General features: G+C 31.3%; 1 protein-coding gene across 1 annotated transcript in view; it reads right to left on the bottom strand.

Moving 5' to 3' along the window:
- Positions 1-21,475, bottom strand: part of LOC141377471 (uncharacterized) — a 516,632-nt gene that overhangs the window by 377,747 nt on the left and 117,410 nt on the right. The window lies entirely within an intron of this gene.

Here is a 21,475-nt window from a genome sequence, read left to right on the forward strand (position 1 = left end):
AGCAGAAAAAACAGGCATTGTGTCTAAAATTTCAATATAAACTTATCATTGTTCAAGTATTGTGTAAAATCAAAGCACACTTGTAATACGTCACTCTTGATTTGGTTAAAGCACTATCATATCTTATGAATAGGGATGTAACGGTATCAAAATTTCACAATTCGGTAATGCCTCGGTATGAATGGCATGGTACGGTATTTATTGAATCATTTAAAGGAAAAACAAAACTATTGAAGAGACTCAAAAAAAGTGCTAGAATGTTCAGGTTACCTAAACACTGAACAGATCAATGACATACAAATTATCTATCTGTAAACTTTCAAACAGGAACTTCAATTATTCAATTTTAATAATAAAAAATACTAAACCATGTAAAAAACACCACTCGAAAGGACAAGCCGTGAGATAAAGGTCTCTTGGCGGTACAAGTCAATGTCTCCATCAATCTGAGCAGTGTGCTGTGTTCTGCTGTCCTCTTGACTAAAAGAATTCCCATCATGTTAGTCGTATTCCCCGACTTGTATTTCAGCACAGTCTGGCAGTGCCAGCATACCGTTTTTTTCTGCCACCTTTTCTCCTTTCTCGTTTCTTTTCAGAGAGAAACAGAAATGCTTCCACACATCCGATTTAAAACCCGCTTTAAGTTCGACCATTTCCAGCTCTTTTTCTTCACCGCTACTAGCAGCACCCTCCATTTCCGCATTACTGGATCTGTAGCGACAACAGACCGCAAAGGATGATGGCCACACCTGGGCTGATGGGAATTGTAGTTTCTGCTACCTCCTGTTCGCTCCATTCGCCTGAGCAAACTTTTTACCAAAAGAACTATGATTTTATTGAGCCACAACCACGGTAATATTGAAAGAAATTGCTATTGCGGTATGACGGTATTTACAATATTGTTACATCCCTACTTATGAATATAAAGAAACAAAAACCCATATGGTGATTAATTAATTAATTTTTGCTTTTACAACTTGATTTATGGGCTCAAGCTGTTTTCCAATGGGTTTCATCAATGGAATCTCAATATTTGTTTTTGCAAAGAGATTTCCAGCCTTTCCAGCACCACTCGCTGAACATTTCACTTTGAAACTGCCACAAAATACACACGCAGAAGCAGAATAATATCACTTCTGCACAAAATGTCACCACAGGAATGCATTTCACAAAAAGCTTCGACTGATTTGTAGTACTCACGACACTCACCAAACTCTCCCAATTTCCAAGTTACACTAACAATGTGAAACAAAAAAAGTGTTTTAAATTCAGTGAAATTGTGCTACCAACCAACATTTGATTTTGTTCTGCATTCACCATTGTTTGAATAAAAAAAATCTATAACTTTAGTCCTTAATTTGTACCTCATTCACAAAAAGATTACACACAACTTTATATCTCCTTGACTTCCTGCGGCACAAAAGCGTCATTTATTTTAGCGTCGCTGGAAGTTTCATGCTTGGTACTGACAACAATAACAAGCCTGGAGCATCGCAGGTTACTTAGCACTTCTTCTGTTTCAATTAGTGCAGCTTCTTTCAAACTCTCTGCCCTTCATCTTCCACACTCAAGGCTACAAAAATCCATCCATTTTTAACCTCACAGCACCCGCACTTCCCAATACTTTCAGAAAGCTGTAAAAGTCTTCCTGAAATACACATTTAATAATTCTTACTGCGGAAGAAGTTTATTATTATTATTATTATTATTATTATTATTATTATTTTGTGCTTTATTTATTTATTTTTTTGTATTTAATGTTTTAAATTTAATTCAAATGTTATTGTTAATATATTTTTACTTCTATTTTAATCATAATCATTATTATTTTATGCTATTTAATTTGTTGTTTTATATTCAATTTAATTGTTAGTTTTAATTTAAATTTTATTTACTATTATTATTGTTATTTTATTAGTATCATCATCATCATCATCATCATCATCATATTATTATTATTATTATTATTATTATTATTATTATTATCATTTTGTGCTATTTAATTTATTGTTTTATATTAAATTTAAAAGTTATACTTATTTGTTGATTTAAATTTAATTCAGTTGATATTGTTAACTTATTATTATTTTGTTTTAATCATGATCATTATCATCATCATTTATATTATATGCTGCTTAATTTATTGTTTTATATTTCATTTAATTGGTATTTTAATTTGATTGATTTTAGTTGTGTTTATTATTATTATTATTAGTATAAACATTTTATGCTATTTAATTTATTATTTAATTTATTTGTAATAAATATTTTAAATTTAATTCAATTGTTAGTGTTTATATTTTATTGATATTTTAATCATCATCATCATTATTTTTTGCTATTTAGTTTATTGTTTTATATTTAATTTAATTGTTATTTTTTATTTAATTTTATTTATTTAAATTTTATTTATTGATATTTTTATTTTATTAGTAGCATCATCATCATCATCATCATTATTATTATTATTATTATTATTAAGATTATTATTATTATTTTATGCTATTTATTGTTTTATATTCAATTTAATTGTTATTTTAATGTAATTAAATTTATTATTGTTGTTATTTTATTAGTAGCATTACCATCATCATCATCATATTATCATCATTATTTTATGTTATTTAATTTGTTTTGTATTTAATTTTATTTAATTTTATTTATTTAAATTTAATTTATTGTTATTTTCATTTCATTAATAGCATCATCATCATCATCATCATCATCATCATCATCATCATCATTATTATTATTATTATTATTATTATTATTATTATTATTATTTTATGCTATTTATTGTTTTATATTTAATGTAATTGTTATTTTAATGTAATATAACTTATTGTTGTTATTTTATTAGTAGCATCACCATCATCATATTATTATCATCATTATTTTATGCTATTTAATTTATTTTGTATTTAATTTAATTGTTATTTTTAATTAAATCTTATTCATCTAAATTTGATTTATTATTATTGTTAATGTATTATTATCATCATCATTATTGTCATTCTTATAATTATATTAAGGCTTTTTTATTATTTTATTTTATTTATTTTAATGTTTAAAATGTAATTAACGGTATAAAAAAGAATTTATTTAAATTATTATTTCTATTTTTAATTTAATTTAATTTAATTTAATTTAATTTAATTTAATTTAATTTAATTTAATTTAATTTAATTTAATTTAATTTAATTTAATTTAATTTAATTAAAATTCTTGGTAAGCCTAACAGAGAGTATAAAAATCTGCCCTTCATCTTCTCAAGGCTACAAAAATCCATCCATTTTTAACCTCACAGCACCCGCACTTCCCAATACTTTCAGAAAGCTGTAAGACTCTTCCTGAAATACGCATTTGATAATTCTCGCAGTGGAAGGAGACAGTAATATAATGCATTTCACATGCCCAAAGATATTCTGCTGCTTAGAAAGGTGAGGACTTTAATTTCTTGAGTGAAGTAGGCCAGCAGTCTATCATTAGCATAATAGTGTCTATCTCATAGCAGTGATTACTCTGAATTTAGACCCTGATGAAAAGCCTTTTCTGGCCAGATTATGGCCCAGGACACTTAAGAAGAAGCGTGAAATATGAACTTCAAAACCACTGCTGTGTGTGGAAGTGAGCAAACCTTTGAGAAACAAGGACTTAACTATGACTCCATCTTAGCAGCTGTTTGACCTGTTCTATAAGCTGTGGGAAAAGTCTAATGGAGTGTAATCTGACTAGCAGCGAGTGCTGGGTCTAAAAACACGATATAAAATGAATAGTTTGCCAGCATAAGGGTTTTGAAGCAAGAGAAACAAAAATAACAGCTTTAATTGTACCTTCTTTTTTGTCTGCACATTAGAATAAGTCCCATTTAATTGAATTTATTTTATTTTCTGGATCAAAAAAATAATAATAACAGGATATATATATATATATATATATATATATATATATATATATATATATATATATATATATATATATATATATATATATATATATATATATATATATATGAATCAGAGAGTAAAATTAAATACTTTAAGACCTTTTTTTCAAGACTCTGTTTATATATTTTAAAAATTCATCGCTACATTAGTTTTAACAGTCACAGCCATATCACCCTGCAGCCCAAGACCTAAGGCTGAAGCTAAGCAGGGTTGAGCTTCGTTAGTACCTGGATATGAGACCACATGGGAAAGCTAGGTTGCTGCTGGAAGTGGTGTTAGTGAGGGCAGCAGGGGGCGCTCAACCTGTGCTCTTTGTGAGCCCTAATGCCCCAGTAAAGTGAAGGGGACACTACTGTCAGTGAGTGCATTCTTTCGCACTGATGCCAATTTCATTAACTACACAGCATCCCAATATCTGCAGATTAAATTCAGGCAAACTGTAGTAAACAGCTATACATTGTATAATCAAAAATCATACAATTTTAATGCTTTAAGATATAGCAATAAAGGCTTTTAATACTACTTTAAATAATAATTTTTGAGGGCCTAAAATGTCTCTAAATTGAATGATCAACTTTTAATACATTATAAGATCCCCACACCCTAATAATGATGCCTTTTAAACCATAATTTGCAGAGGAAACTAAATGTCATTAAAGGATCACATGAAACCAAATCTTGTTAGATATATTTATAAAAAATAATCTGATGACATATTAAAATAACTAATTAAGGTCACATTTTATGTTGATGTACAATTCATACTATTTTCAAACCATTAAGCTCAAGACTTTTAGCTTAATAAACTACTAATTAGTTCCGTATTAGTTACCATAACGTTATTAGTTACTAATAACTAATTAACTAGTAACTAATAGCTTTTTTCAAAAGTTAAGGTTATTATATATAAACATAGTTAAGCTGCAGTTATTTAGTGATGTCTACATGTTTAATGAAGTGTATTTTATTACTTTATCATTTTTTCTGAATGACAATCAAACTTTTGACATTCAATTTTCACAAATGTTTATTTGAAACAAAAATATATACTTTATTTGTAGATACCAATTTACTTTTTATTCATTTAATCTGATGTAAACACAAAAACTGAAAACATCATTCAATTGCAAACTGCGTAAAAAAATGTATCCGTATTCTTGCAATCGAGGCTCATTCTGAAAATTTGCTGCTATATACATTTCTGAAGAGCGCCCAATACCAGTTTCAGTTCATTTTCCTTCACTTTTGTCATTCAAAACATAACAACAAATTGTAAGGTAGAACAGAATTGCATCAGACCCAACAAGAACATAAAAAAACATCAAACACTATAAAAACGTAACATAATAAATTATAATAGTTATCATATTAACAATTTGTGCTAGTTTAACTATTTATTTATTTATTTATTTATTTATTTATTTATTTATTACTAGCTATCAATGGTATTTAGGGCAAGGCAAATTTATTTATGTAGCACATTTCATACACAGTAGCAAACCAAAGTGCTTTACATAAACAAGAATAAAAGAGACAAGTATAAAAAAAATAAAAACAAATAATAAAAATGATTAAAAAAAACAGATAAAAACAAAAAATGTGTTAAAACAGGTTATTAAAGAATGAAAAAAAGAGAAAAAAACATAATAGTGTGATCTGTCAGACGTAGCACAGTGCTCATTCAGTAAAGGCACAGCTAAACAGATGTGTTTTCAGTCTTGATTTGAATGTGCCTGATGTTGGAGCTCATCTGATCATTTCTGGAAGCTGATTCCTGCAGTAGGGGGGGCAGTAGCTGAAAGCCGATTCACCCTGCTTTGACTTATCTCTTGGAATATCTAGTTTATATGATCCTGAAGATCTAAGTGATCTATTTCGTTTGTATTAAGTGAGCATATCTGTATTGTATTGAGGTCCTGGGCCATTTAGTGATTTATAGACAAGTAGTAATACTTTAAAATCTATTCTGAATGTAACTGGGAGCCAGTGTAAAGACCTGAGGACAGGTGTGATGTGCTCTGATTTTCTGGTTCTGGTCAGGATCCTGGCCGCAGCGTTCTGGATGAGCTGAAACTGTATGACTGTCTTTTTGGGAAGGCCCATGAGGATATTTAAGATAAGGTATTATTCAAAAGTCTTATAATGACATTCGTCATTCGCTCCTGCTCTTCTTGCGTAAATCCACAAGAGGCTGCTACTGACTGACTGACTGACCAATCGACTAATCCCCCCTCCTCCTTCCCCAAACCCAACCGACAGTGTTTTCAAAAGCAATACAGAAGAAGAAAAGCCCCCACCTGATTTTTACCAGGTTTTCAGATTTTACCACATTTTTACCCTGTTATTTATTTGTTTACTTTATTTAATGGCTTTAGTTTTTGTAATACCTACTTTCTGCAACCCTTCTTCACCAGACTCAAACCCTGTCAGCACATTCAACTCCATTCCATGTCACAAGTCCGCCGACGAAGTGGCGAGCCACTGGACAAACTGTTAATAGTAGAAAAGCCGTTCATATGGAGGTAAGCGGTCAGCTAGTAAGCACGGAAAGGAACGATCTGATACCTCCACATAGCATTCGTTTTAAAGATGAAATGCAGCCATACGTTCCTCTGGCTACATAATGTGTGATCTCCAGAAATGTATATAGGGCTACGTTTTCAGAATGAACCATTATTCCCACACAGAAATAAATCTGAATACTTTCACACCTTGATCCACAATTCCTCAAATGTTCGCTCAGCCCTTGAACCGTCAAATTATAAATGCTTTTAAACTCATGACTTTCCAATCACTTTTTTATTCCAACTGGAATGCGTAATTTTTTCCCCCAGATGGCTACTTCAAAAAAACATTCCTATGCAGATGAGCCTTTTCCCTAATTACCATATATTAAATATGCCAGCCGTTGTGTCAGTAAGCAAGGTGTGCGTCTCTATGTGTGTATGGGACGTTCACGATTCTTCAATGTCAACTTTTATTATAATTATTATTATTTATTTTTCCATTGGCGAGTCTCTCTCTTTCTCCCCTTTCCTGTCGTCTTGCGTGAGGGTCAGTACTGTCACTGTAATCAGATTATCTTCATTTATCCAGCTCTAATTGTGAGACTCACACCCTGTGGCTAAATTAAATCATTTCTCCCTTTCTAAACCTGCAGTAATTATGCACCTATGAATTATTTATAGGACAAGTATAGATATAATAATTTTTAATCAACTTTCAGCTGGTGAGGGATGGACAGCGGTGTGTGTGTGTGTGTGTTTATAGATGTGTGCCACCGTATGTTCATCTGTGTGCTGAAACCTGAAGCTCCTGCACTTTCTTTCCTCATATGCTGTGTGCTGTTGCGATGGCAATGTGTGTGTGTGTGTGTGTCAATGCTGAGTTTGATTTCCTCTGACTAATTTGGCTAATTAACGGTGTGACTGTTGCACTGTGGGATGTGCAGCTTTATGCATGCATCTCTCCGAGGACACACAATCCCAGGTCGAGCGGCTGTTCCATTAGCTGAAGCCGTTGTGTTTCTACTTCTCAACTGTTTCTAACTTGGAGGCGGAAAAAAAAGAGTTCGGAGCAGATTACCTGACTGGCTGAATTAATATTGTCAGTGCATTGTGTTCAATGAATGAAGCATTCACATTAAAATGTATGTCCTTGCCGCGTGATTTAATTCACGGCAAACTTTTACTGCATCAAGGTATCAGAGTTAGGAAAAATGCAGGATTTAATAATTGGCTCCCTTGTCGATTCGTGAGCGGGAATTTGAATTGAATTGGCCACAGAATATTGACTTGGATCAGAATAACAGGAATTCATGAAGGAAATAGAAGTCAAACAGGAACTTAATTTATTTTGTGAGTAAAAATAATACCAGAAAGGTCATGTATACATTATTATATGATTTCTTTAAAGTAAATTAGTATAAATCTATCTATCTATCCATTATTATTATTATTATTATTATTATTATTATTATTATTATTATTATTATTATTATTATTATTATATTTAACTCATTATTTAATTGATCATTAAATTTATTTTTATTTAATGTTTTATATTTAATGCAACTGTTATTGTAAATTGATTTGAATTGCATTAAATTAAATTATTTTTTATTTAATTTAATTTAATTTATTATTATTGATATTATTTTGATCATCATTATAATCATATCATCATATCATATCATTTTAATTTTATTTATTTTTATGTATTTATTTAAATAAATGGCTAATAAAAATAAATTGATAATAAAATAAAATTATATATATATATATATATATATATATATATATATATATATATATATATATATATATACATATATATATATATATATATATATATATATATATATATATATATATATATATATATATATATATATATATATATATACATATATATATATACATATATATATATATATATATATATATATATATATATATATATATATATATATATATATATATATATATATATAYATATATATATATATATATATATATATATATATACATATATATATATATATATATATATATATACATATATATATATATATATATATATATATATATATATATATATATATATATATATATATATATATATATATATATATATATATATATATATATAAAATGTTATTTATATTAATGAAACAGTATTGATAAGCTTAACAGACTGTAGAAAAAGTACAAGTAAAAATTTTAACTAACCCAAATATTTAAATATTTAATAGCATTTGTTCACACTTTACCTCTAGCTGATAAAAATTCCTTAAAATTAACTTTATTTTAAGTACAATTCCGGGCTAATAAAACATTTACTATTAGATTACCTATTATATAATAAGCTCCTGGTTATAAATAGTTATTAAGGTAATGGTTGCTTTTAGGGTATTGAGTAGGATTAGGGATGTAGAAGGTCATGCAGAACATGCAAGTCTAATAAACAGTCAACATTATAATGAAGCCCAGCTATACAAGCCACTAGATAGTAGTAAGAATTACTACTTAAACTAAATTGTTACCAAATATTCAAATCTAAATAATGCACAAACCTGTTCTGTTCAGCAAACAATTGTTTATCATGCAGAATACTGACAATGCAAACATTAGAGCATCAATGATGGTATATAAGATGAATCTAATACCTTCTCTAGGAATTTTTTATTTAATTGAATTTATTATGACTGATATTATTTTTATCATTGTCACCATCATTATCATTATCATTATTATTATTAGCATTTTATTCTAATTAATTCATTATTAATTTATTTAATGTCAAAAATTTTAATAAATGGCTAATAAAATTTAATTATTAATAAATTTAAACACATTAAACTATATTAATAAATAGTTATTAAGGTAATAGTTGTTTTAAGGCTATTAGGTAGGATCAGGGATGTAGAAGATCATGCAGAACATGTACTTTATAAGTATTAATAAACAGCAAATATCATAATAAAAGCCAGCTACACACGCCACTAGTTAATAGTGAGAATTGGTACTCAAATAAAGTGTTGCCATATTTTTAATTCTAAATTGTACACAAACCTGTTCTGTTAAAGAGCCACTATTATGGGTTGTTAAAAAGGAGCTTCCATGCATTGTGTAACACAGCTCTAAGTGAATGAAAACATCCAGCTGAGGTTTAAATCTGAAAGTGCACCATGTTTAAAATGATTGATTCTTTAATGAAACAGTCAAATTGTGTTGGGTTCGGATTTTTTGCCTGAACCCAGCGACATTGATATGGTACCTCACAAAATATGAAGTGCTGGATCCGGTAAAACCTGAACGAGCCTTTTCCTTCAGACACTAGCGGAGCCACAAGGTTTAACCAAACGTATCATAACACAAAGATGATGATCACTGACAGATGGAGATTCAGCTGTGGGAAATAAAGGGTTGAAGTTCATTTGTGTTGTTTGTTCTTGTCATTTTTCTGATTCACAAAACGATTACCGGAGTCCTTGGGATAATTAGGTAAAAAGAAATGCATATTATTAGTTTTTTTGACTTTGCATGCATATCGGCCTGTTGTTGAAGACCCCCAAAACCAATATATGACCTTTTTTAATGTATAATAGGGGCTCTTCAAGCAGAAAATAAGTTATCCTGCAATACACTGGCAATGCAAACATTACAGCATCAATGATGCTATACGGTGAAATCTAATACCTTATCTAGGAAACTATCTCAGTGTTAGTCCTAGTAAACACTGAATCAAGAGTCCCAAAAATCCCATGCTAGAGGTAATTTCAGCTGTCTGTTATTTTTTTGCTCTAATACTCTCCTTTTGGGCTACTGTGGCTCCAGCTGTGCTGTCGCCTGTAGTACTGGAGATTTCAGCTCCCCGACCATTAACATTTCAGCTGGTGAGGGACCATGTAATAGCTGTAGGCCAGGAGTAAGGCAAGGATCATGATTCTTCTGCTGTATGGGCTTGATTGTTTCCACAACCCTCATTACTTTGGACAAAGTATGGGCGACTGGTTACATAGTCTGCAGAAATGGGCTGAAACTCTCAGCTGATAAGAATGATGGACCATTATCACTTATTACAATCTCTGGAAAAACACATCCTTCAGTGGCCTGGATTGCACCTTCAGCTATGGTGATGTATCTAATGTGATAGTCAGTGGCTGGAACACAGGTTGCACCACTGTAAGATAACAGCTTTACCTAGGAACACCTACAGTATACTTTTATGCATTCATTTTCCTTTAGCTTAGTCTCATATTTATAAGGGGTCGCCAACTTATGAACCACCCACTAATCCAGCATATGTTTTACGCAGTGAATGCCCTTACAGCTGCAACCCAGCACTGGGAAACATCTATACACACTCTCATATTCACATACACACACTCATACACTACTGCTAATTTAGTTTACCCAGTTCACCTGTACAGCATGTCTTTGGACTGTGCAAAAAACAGAGCACCCGAAGGAAACCCACACGAAAAGCCAGGACTAGAACCAGTGACCTACTTGCTGTGAGGTGACAGTGCTAACCATTGAGCCACCGTTTGCAGATTCATGAGGAAAAAAATTAGAATATAGTAACTAAAAACTTAAAAGATTAAATAAAAATAACAACTTTTAAATTTTATTTTAAAGAGGAGAAAGCAAACGGAAGTATGAAAAAATAAGAAAGAAGCAGAAGAACTGAAAGGGAGAAGAAAAAAATAAGAATGTAGAAAAGGAAGAAAAAAAAAAAAAACAGACAACCGAGAAAAATAAAGAAAGACAAACAAAGCAGAGCAATACAGAAATAATAAGAAAAAAAACGAAAAGGAGGATACAGAAGAACAAGAAGAAAAAGAAAAAAACAGAAGACGAGAAAAAGAAAGAAAGAAAAACAAAGCAGAGCAATACAGAAATAATGAGAAAAAAATGAAAAGGAGGATACAGAAGAAAAAGAAGAAAAGGAAAAAAGAAAACAATACAGTAAAGAACGAATGAAAGAAAGAAAGAAAGAAAGAAAGAAAGAAAGAAAGAAAGAAAGAAAGAAAGAAAGAAAGAAAGAAAGAAAGAAAGAAAGAAAGAAAGAAAGAAAGAAAAATAAAAGAAAGAAAGAAAGAAAGAAAGAAAGAAAGAAAGAAAGAAAGAAAGAAAGAAAGAAAGAAAGAAAGAAAGAAAGAAAGAGAAATAAAAGAAAGAAAGAAAGAAAGAAAGAAAGAAAGAGAAAGAAAGAAAGAAAGAAAGAAAGAAAGAAAGAAAGAAAGAAAGAAAGAAAGAAAGAAAGAAAGAAAGAAAAATAAAAGAAAGAAAGAAAGAAAGAAAGAAAGAAAGAAAGAAAGAAAGAAAGAAAGAAAGAAAGAAAGAGAAATAAAAGAAAGAAAGAAAGAAAGAAAGAAAGAAAGAAAGAAAGAAAGAAAGAGAAAGAAAGAAAGAAAGAAAGAAAGAAAGAAAGAGAGAAAGAAAGAAAGAAAGAAAGAAAGAAAGAAAGAAAGAAAGAACAAAAAATGCAAAGGCAAATAATACAAGAAAAAAAGAAGAACAGTAGAAAAATAAATAAACAAATTAGGTGAAAGCATAAGGATGAAGAAAAGAATAAACAGAAGAAGAAACAAGAAAGCAGAAGAAAAAAACAAAGGCAAAACAATAAAGATGAACGGAGAATTAAGAAAAAGAACAAATGAAGGAGAAACGAGGAAAAAAGAAGCAGAAGATGAAAAGAAAAAGATAGGAAGACAAAGAAATAGAAGAAAAAGATAAAGAAAGAACAAGAAGAAACAAAAAAGAACAAGAAAAAAGACAAAAACAAGAAAGAACAAGAAACAAGAAGACAAGAAGAAACAAGAGAAAACAAGACAGACAAGAAACAAGAAAGATCAAGAATAATCAACAAGAAGACAGACAAGAAAGAGCAAGAAGAAAGACAAGAAAGAGCAAGACAGACAAAAAAACAAGAAAGAAGAAGAAGAAGAAGAAGAAGAAGAAGAAGATTGGTGAACATTATTGGTGAACTCCTGATGGGTCAAAATTAGGCATTAACAACATGAATGCTTCCACTCCACCTTGCTTTTATACTTTGAGTAACTTCCGACTCACCTTTACCAGAATGTTGTTGTATCCATGCCCCAAAGACTCAAGGAAGGGGTCCAACAACCAGAAAGTTTCCAGTGTGTGTAATTCTTAACAGTAAAGGCAGAAATTAACCAAATGTTATGGTTAGCTACAGCCTAGCTACTATCCAAGAGAACCTGATGTGGCCTACAAAGAGATCTTCAGACAAACAATCTGACATCTCCTTTAGACTTCTTTTCTAAAGTCCTGACAGAACCAGAGTAAGCAGCTTCTCGTGTTGAGCTTTATCTGTCCACACACTCAAACAAATCATCCACATTTGCAGATCACCCCAGTTAGTCCATCTAAGAGTTGAGACATGCATCTCTGGACCAGTTCTGGACTCCGGCTGATGCCAAAACGGTAAGAGCAGAGCCAAATGCTGAGATAAATGTTCTCCACACTCTCATGCCAGAGGAATCAGCCAGAAGCTGAACTGTGCATCGAACTTGGAGCAGAAAAAAATGTTGCTTCATTCCACTGAGCCAGTAATTGTGCTGCTGATGATAATATATGCAGCTCTCTGTTAAATGCCTCATTGAGTTTAGTTTAATCAACGCAGATTCTTATTTTTCCATTGGGCATTACCTGCACACCGTTCTGTTGGCCGTTCTAACTTTTAAATGACTCTCATTTTTCTATATGCTCTAGTTCCTTCTTACATTTTCTGGCCATGAAATCTGCAGTCTGAACAGGGTTGTGGTTTTCATGACACAGCATCAGCAAATCCTGCAATCTCACTCCAACATTATGTCCAGGAAAAAATGTAAGGGTTCCAAAAGTCATGGGGAATTGAAAAAAAAAAAAAAAACACGATTTCCTAGGTGAATGAATGCATAATTATACTGTATAATATAAAACATACTATATAAATATGAAAATATTTTGTCCATCCAGTGTTTTTATTCATTTATAATTTAAGACAGCTGTTTAATAAAAAAACTTTTAATAATTGGAAATTATATAAAATATACTTGCATATACATTCACCGGCCACTTTATTAGGTACACATGTCCAACTGCTCTTTAAAGCAAAATTCTAATCAGCCAATCACATGGCAGCAATTTAAGCATGTAGACATGGTCAAGACGATTTGCTGCAGTTCAAACAGAGCATCAGAATGGGGAAGAAAGGTGATTTAAGAGACTTTGAACGTGTCATGGTTGTTAGTGCCAGACAGGCTGGTTTAAGTATTTCAGAAACTGCTGATCTACTGGCATTTTCACGCACAACCATCCCTTGGGTTTACAGAGAATGGTCACAAAAAGAGAAAATATCCAGTGAGTGGCAGTTCTGTGGGAGCAAATACCTTGTTGATGTTAGAGGAGAACGGCCAGACTGGTTTCAAATAATCACTTGTTACAACCGAGGTAAGCAGAAGAGCATCTCTGAACACACACACGTCAAACCTTGAGGCGGATGGCGGACACTCTCATATTCACACACACTCATACACTACTGCTAAATTAGTTTATCCAGTTCACCTAAAGCGCATGTCTTTGGACTGTGGGGGATACCGGAGCACACGGAGGAAACCCACGCCAACATGGGGAGAACATGCAAACTCCACACAGGAATGCCAACTGGCCCAGCTGTGATTCGAACCAGCTGCCTTCTTGCTATGAGGCGATAGTGCTAACCTCTGAGCCACCATGTCACCCCATAGCTTATATCTTCATATGGGTAATTACATTGTATCTTCCAGTTCCTTTCAACTACTAGATATGTTTGTTTCTATAAATGTAAACCAATACAGTGCGACATTATTAATTAATAAATTTTTATCTAAATATAAACATTATAAATTTTGTACGGGAAAAATTTTATTCACAAACAAATGTTCTCGAATTCACAGCCTTGTTTTTCACCTTTTTTTTTTTTTTTTTTTTTTTTTGAAATTGATGTATTTATTAAATTGCGTAGATTGGTTATGTAAAAATGAAAATTATCATATACATATGTTTACATGACAATCATAAAATGTAAATCACAATTTTTTTTATGCTTAAAATCAAGATAACGATTCTTTAAATGTAAAATAAAGGTTAATATGAATAGGCTATTATTATTATTGTTTATTCTCAAACATATCGTCACCTTGGAATTATAAGGTTTTATCTGCGTCCTGAATGATTTTGAGATATTGAGCTTTAAAATTTTTGCACTCCATATAGCAAACGGTATGTGTGTAACTTTTTTTAAGTCTTAAAATGTAAACAACTTATAAAAAAAATTCCATATTGTAAATAAGTTGTCATTTAATAAGAATATGTCAATAACTCAATTTTGTAAAACATGTCAGATAGAACCTTATAATTCTAAGGTGACAACATGGTAAAACAACACTAATAATATTAGGCCTATTTGTAGGTCTACTGTTGCTTTAAATGTTAAATTTTGTACAGTCATTATTATGGACTTTCAATATGTCCTGTTTATTAATTCACAGTAAAATGATGACATCTGAATACAACTATTCATAATTAAAAAGCTGAATTATTATGTTTGAGAGATGTGCTTGTCATTTGTCATTGACAGCATTATTAGACCATTTGTTTTCACTGGTAAAAGCAGACATTTGTCATTATCAGATTTCTTCTTGCATTATACTCAACATTATGTGCTAGATTATACTGACACTGTTAAACATTCATTTTCATGCACAGCACAATGTGTTAGCTATGAAAGAAAAAACAGATTAAATGCTTGTCGTAATCATAACCTTAAAATGCGATATGATCATTTAAATGATGTGCAGCCAGTTTCATTTTCACTTCCGATTGCTGCTCATGGCTGCTGTCACTGTGATACAAAAAAACACACACACATGCAAATCATTCTTTCAGAGAGGCTCCTAAACGATCGCTTTGTGCAACAAACTGAACGTTATTTACAACTTCATTACCTGTTATTCACAGCCTATGCAGGTTCTGTTCACTAAAGTAGCTGTCATTGTTGCACGCGCATGCGTTCTCGGCAGTAAACAAACAGCCTCGCGGTCAGCTCACGTGTGATTTCGCGGCCGCAAATACATCATTACATGAAGGCAGAAATGACATTTCTGGGTGAATTCTACCTTATAAATACAGTATGTGACACTTTTCACACTATTTGAAGGTGTTCATGTTCCTGTGAAGACTTGTGCGACTGCCTTTAAGCTTCTCTCCTGACTTAAAAAATTTAATTGGCTGAATCGTAGAAAAGCTGAATTAAGATTGCGTGTAGGGTCAAATCGAGATTGTGATCTTTTTTTCGATTAATCGTGCAGCCCAAGTCACATGGTGATTGGTCAGTTTGAATGACTCAGTATGTGGGCTTTGGGCACATGGTCAAGAAAGATACATAATAGTTGGTAGACTTTGCTCGGTCTCCTTTCCTGCTCTGGAAGTTATCTTCTCTGACTCTACTGCTATAAGGCTCTCTTTGAGGCCTACTCACTGCTCTTTGTCTCTCTCTCTCTCTCTCTCTGAGATAACTTTATTTTACATTTAAGCTGAGTACAATTATTATTATTTTTTTATCAATTCATTTATAATCATTTTATACAGTTATTTTGTAACTAATTCAGTTGTAACCATAGATAATTATTGTCATTGAATCATTTTCAAGTATTTGTGAATTACTTTTGATTTAACATCAATAGTTAATCGCTCCATATTGTAACACAATATAATCACATTATAGCAATGCTCTCCCACATTTTAAGCTACTAATACTGCCCTTATTTCAGTTTTTGATTGCAGAAGAATGGTTTGACTAGAAATGTACGTTTTTTCATCATCATACTGAGAACTTTTAGTCATCCATAAGAACTACAGTTAAAAACAAGAAAAGTGATATATTCTAGAAATGTTACGATAATTATTTTGGAAATATCACGCATACATAAGTTCTCATTTCCTCTCGCTGTATTTGTGTTATTTATGTATGTTTATTTTATTTTTAATTTTTTTTTACTGTTTTATATTTATTTATAATATCATTTAACCTGATCTATTAAAATATTGTCAATGTTATTATCGCTGTCTTTTTTGTGTAAGTTTGAATTTTATATTTGTTATTGAATTAAATAAAAAAAACACTGATGATCTCTTCCTCATTAGCATAGGGCGTTAGTCTTGTTTTTCAATATTGAAAAGAGCACAATCTCGTTTAAATTTAAAGCAACAGTCACCAAATTGGCAGAATTCAAAGTCAAAGCCTGATAGGGTCAGTTTCAAAGAGTATTAAAACATTATGGGCACTATCATACACCCGGCGCAATGCTGTGCAAGGCACAACGCAACTGTTGTTTGCAAGTTTCAGCTCTCACAAGAGTTGTTTTGATGTTTTGCGCCACGCTGTTTAAATAGCAAATGCATTTGCGCTCATATGTGCCCCCATAGGCGTTCTGGTCTAAAAAAGGAGGCGTGTTGAGGCGCATTGCTGGTGCGTTGCTATTTTGAGGAACTTAAATAGACGGTTCAATAGACCAGATCAAAGCTAGTCTATTGTCCAGCGCAGAGCGCGTTAGGATGAATAGACACAGGATGTACAGCAATACACAAATATCTTTACAAATGAAAAAGAATTAGAGGATTAAAATATTACAAAAATTATTATTTTCTAGCCTACATAAATATGAAACCCATACTTTCATGCCTTCTTCATCTCAGCGGGCTTTTTCAGTTTATTCATAACAATTTGCTTTTGTATATTGTTATAATTATTAGCTGTTTTATTTATTATATCCATATTTGTTTTATTTTAACACGCTTAGATTTGTCCATCTGTCAGGTTTTAGACCATATGGGGCAAAGCATGTGTGTTTGGATACAACTAAGTTTTTGAACACACTTCGTGAATATTGTTCATTTATTCGTTTGCTGGAAATTAGAACTGAATTTAGAAACAGTTTTGAAACAAATCTTTGCGCTTAACAAACAAAATAATTATTTATAGGCTAATAGATATCTGTGCGTACAACACATTTTCCTATCCACGAGAGTGAAAGCGTAATTAAACAATGAGGAGGCTCATCTCTCATTCTAGCGCTGCAGATGCTTTGTTTAACTGTTTTTTCTCCAGTGAAGTGTTCAGTTTTTCCGCTTACAAAGTAACCATGTAAATAGCCAATGTGCTATGGCACGGCACAACAGACTCTTAAAGGGAGTGGGAGATGAGACTCTGATTGGTTTATTCTCAAAACACACCTATAACTCATTAAGAGAATAAGCTCAACCCTGAGAACATGCGCCACGTCGCAAAGTGGATTTTTCCATCCTTAAAATAGCAAAAGTGGATTTTGACATGCCCTTAATGCGTTTGTGCCCTGCGCTTTGGACTTTGCGCATGGATTGTCAAAATAGAGCCCTGTATGTGCAGTGTTTTGAGTTTAAACTTCATATACGCACTAGAGTCATCAGAGAGTTATTTTACATCTTGTAAAAAGGGACATAGGTCACCTTTAACCTTTTTTTTTCATTCAACTTGTCTTCAGTACATTTTACTTTATCTAACATTCAAATGGCTTTGTGGAAATAGCTGTGACTGCAGTGCCTGTATCTATTTTGAATAAGATAATGTCCCCATTTAGTGTTATATAAGTGTGCTGAGTTTATGCATTATGTTTTTTTTTTTTTCCCTTCAGTGGGCATGAGGCTACATCAACATCAGTGTGTGTGAGACGTGCTCTGCAAAAGCCTGCTGATGTTTCACTCTCTCCCCCCACTACTGTACCACTCGCTGATGCTTCTGCTTAACATGAATTCTGGATCATGTTGGAGATTTTCTGCAAGGCTACTCACATGTCAAAGCAATCATTTATTTAAGGTGAAATATTAAGATTTGGGATTTTTAGGCTTTTCATAAAGTGTTTTTTTTATTTTTATTTTTTAAGTCTAATGTAAAGAAAACATCAAAAGTACACGTTAATTGTTTCTACCATTACACTTTATCAATTTGTATGTCTATACTTCAAATACTATGTTTTAAAATTCATGTTCTCTTTTCTTCCGCACTGAAGCATAAATATCTGGTTTCATTTATTTCTGCATTCTGAAACAATTTACAGAGGCATTTTGTAATACATAATTAGTCTGAACATTTCATTCTACTTAAAATATATTTGTTTGTTTGTTTGTTTGTTTGTTTCTGCCAATTCACAGTGTTTTCTGAATTATGGAGTGATAAAAAAGATTCCTAAAATACACTGTTAGTATTATTAGTAGTATTTTCTTTTAACAAGGACAATACAGTATAACATTGCTACACATTTCTACATGACATTGCTAGATAACATTGCTACACACTGAAAAAAATAAATTTTGAACCAAATTTTAAAAATTAGTTTTAAAACTGTAGTTTTTGTAGTTTTTTATTTGTTTTTAGTATAATTTAGCTTTGGTTCAAACTATAAAATGCAATTCAATCTAAATCCCAAACCTTTATTCTACCAATTGAAAATAATACAATTACTCGAGGTAAAATATTGTTTTAAAGACTATGAATAATTGATTAAGTTCAAAATCCGAGTACAATTACACTTTGAACTAAACTATAATAATAAATACAAAATGTTATGTAGATGGTATTGCTAGTTATTTTATTTTCATTAATGAGGTAAACTATCTGCTGAGGCTTTCAGTATGGATATAAATGGCACATAAGCTAGTGATCTAACTCACAATATAATAAGTACCTTTTTCATGTGGTCACGTGACATGAAAACGTCTGGTTTAAAGTAAAAATATAACTTTGAGAAAAACAAATGTTTTAAAGTTAAACCTATAAACCTATAGGGTACTTTTTTGTTTTTGCTTTATGGCAAATTGGATAAAACAGGTTATGTTCAGAAAATATATTTTTTCACTTAACCCAATATAAAAAATGTACTTTGAATCAAAGAGACAGTAGTTTCACCTTTTTTTAGTGCTGTTTAAAGCAGCCGATGTTCCACATTCAGGCTTCTAGCCAAAGGTTAGTTTGCAGCCTTAATCCCTGGTTAGGCTTTTTAAACACAAAAACTATACAAAAATATTTTCTCTAAACTATATTTATTTATATGTATCACTATATGAGCAACATCAAACTCATAGCAGTGCGATATGGCTGTATATCGGCACTGATGGGAGGCGTGCATTAGCTTAAGCCCACAGGCCGAGTGCCTTAGTGTGCCACTTGTGACGATATACAGCCATATTGCACCGCTACAAGTGTGATATTGCATTTCTAAAACAGTTCAATGGCATAATCGTGTATATAAAATAGAAAATCAAACACGGGGTGTCTAAAAAACTCTTTTTAAGAGGAACTCCTTTCTTCCTCCATTTATACACATCTGCAGCTGACCGTCAAAAAAGCAGAAACTGTTGCTACTTCACCAACGTCACTTAGAGCTAGTATTTGAATGATTCTCTAGCGTAATGTCTAAATTGATGACAAAAAAGGTGATTTTTTTTCAAATTTTAAAATTATAAGGCAACAGTCTACAGAGATTTACCAGTATTTCTCTGTTGCAATCAAAAGATCACAATAATTATCTCCAAAAAAGGCAGAGCAAAGCAAACACTAGCAGATTACTATATAAATACAGCACTACAACATACAAAAGAGAGCGATCGACTTGGAATGTCTCTTACCTATTTTATAATGATTTAATCAGCTAATTAAAAATGTAGTTTTTCGTCCACAAGGTCTCTGTTGCCATCTTGTGACGGAACATCAACCGTCTTTGCTCAGCTCAATGATAGGCTGATTGCCACCAACACGTTGAATCTCCAAAATTATAAATATTTTAAAATAGGCACTATCCTTTTAAATAAACTGCAGTCTAAACTAAATTCTTAAAAAAAAAAAAAAAAAATCCTCAAAAGTACATTAAGTTGTCCAACAGCAGCAATATTTGTCAAACGGTAGTGAGTTTATTGATATGCTGTCACTATGTGGGCGGAGTAATGCACAAGGTTGAACGGGCTGTTGGAGTGCTGTTATTGCAGAATATTGCACGGTTATTAGCCAATCAAATTCGAGAACCAGACAACTGTTGTATAAAAATATATACTATATACTATTTATATGTGTATGTAAATATTTTTTTATTTCTTTATCACTATAAACACAAATATCAAATACCTATGTAAAATAACTTTGACATATCTAATCCAAAATTTTATTCTGACTATGACTTACAGTTGAAGTCAAAATTATTAGCCCCCCTTTCATTTGTTTTCTTTTTGAAATATTTCCCAAATTATGTTTAACAGAGCAAGGAAATTTTCACAGTATGTCTGATAATATTTTTTTTGTTCAGGAGAAAGTCTTTTTTGTTTTATTTTGGCTAGAATAAAAGCAGTTTTTATTTTTTTTTAAACACCATTCTAAGGACAAAATTATTAGCCCCATTAAGCTATATTTTTTCCAATAGTCTACAGAAAAAAAACATCATTATACAGTAACTTGCCTAATTACCCTAACCTGCCTAGTTAACCTAAATAACCTGCCTAATTAACCTAAATAACCTGCCTAATTAACCTAAATAACCTAGTTAAGCCTTTAAATGTCACTTTAAGCTGTATAAAAGTGTCTTCAAAATTATCTAGTAAAATATTATTTACTCTCATCATGGCAAAGACAAAATAAATTAGTTATCAGAAATGAGTTATTAAAACTATTATGTTTAAAAATGTGTTGAAAAAATCTACTCTCCGTTAAACAGAAATTGGGGAAAAAATAAAAAAGGGAGGGGTATAGTAGGGACTTCAACTGTATATTATTATTATTATTATTATTATTATTATTATTATTATTATTATTATTATTATTATAAAATAATATAATATAAAATAATATCAAATAGTATAATATTATAATCTACTCTCCGTTAAACAGAAATTGGGGAAAAAAATAACCAGAGGGCTAATAACTCAAGGGGGCTAATAATTCTGACTTCAACT

This window comes from Danio rerio, chromosome 14 (assembly GCF_049306965.1).
Source record: "Danio rerio strain Tuebingen ecotype United States chromosome 14, GRCz12tu, whole genome shotgun sequence".
Taxonomy (NCBI): domain Eukaryota; kingdom Metazoa; phylum Chordata; class Actinopteri; order Cypriniformes; family Danionidae; genus Danio; species Danio rerio.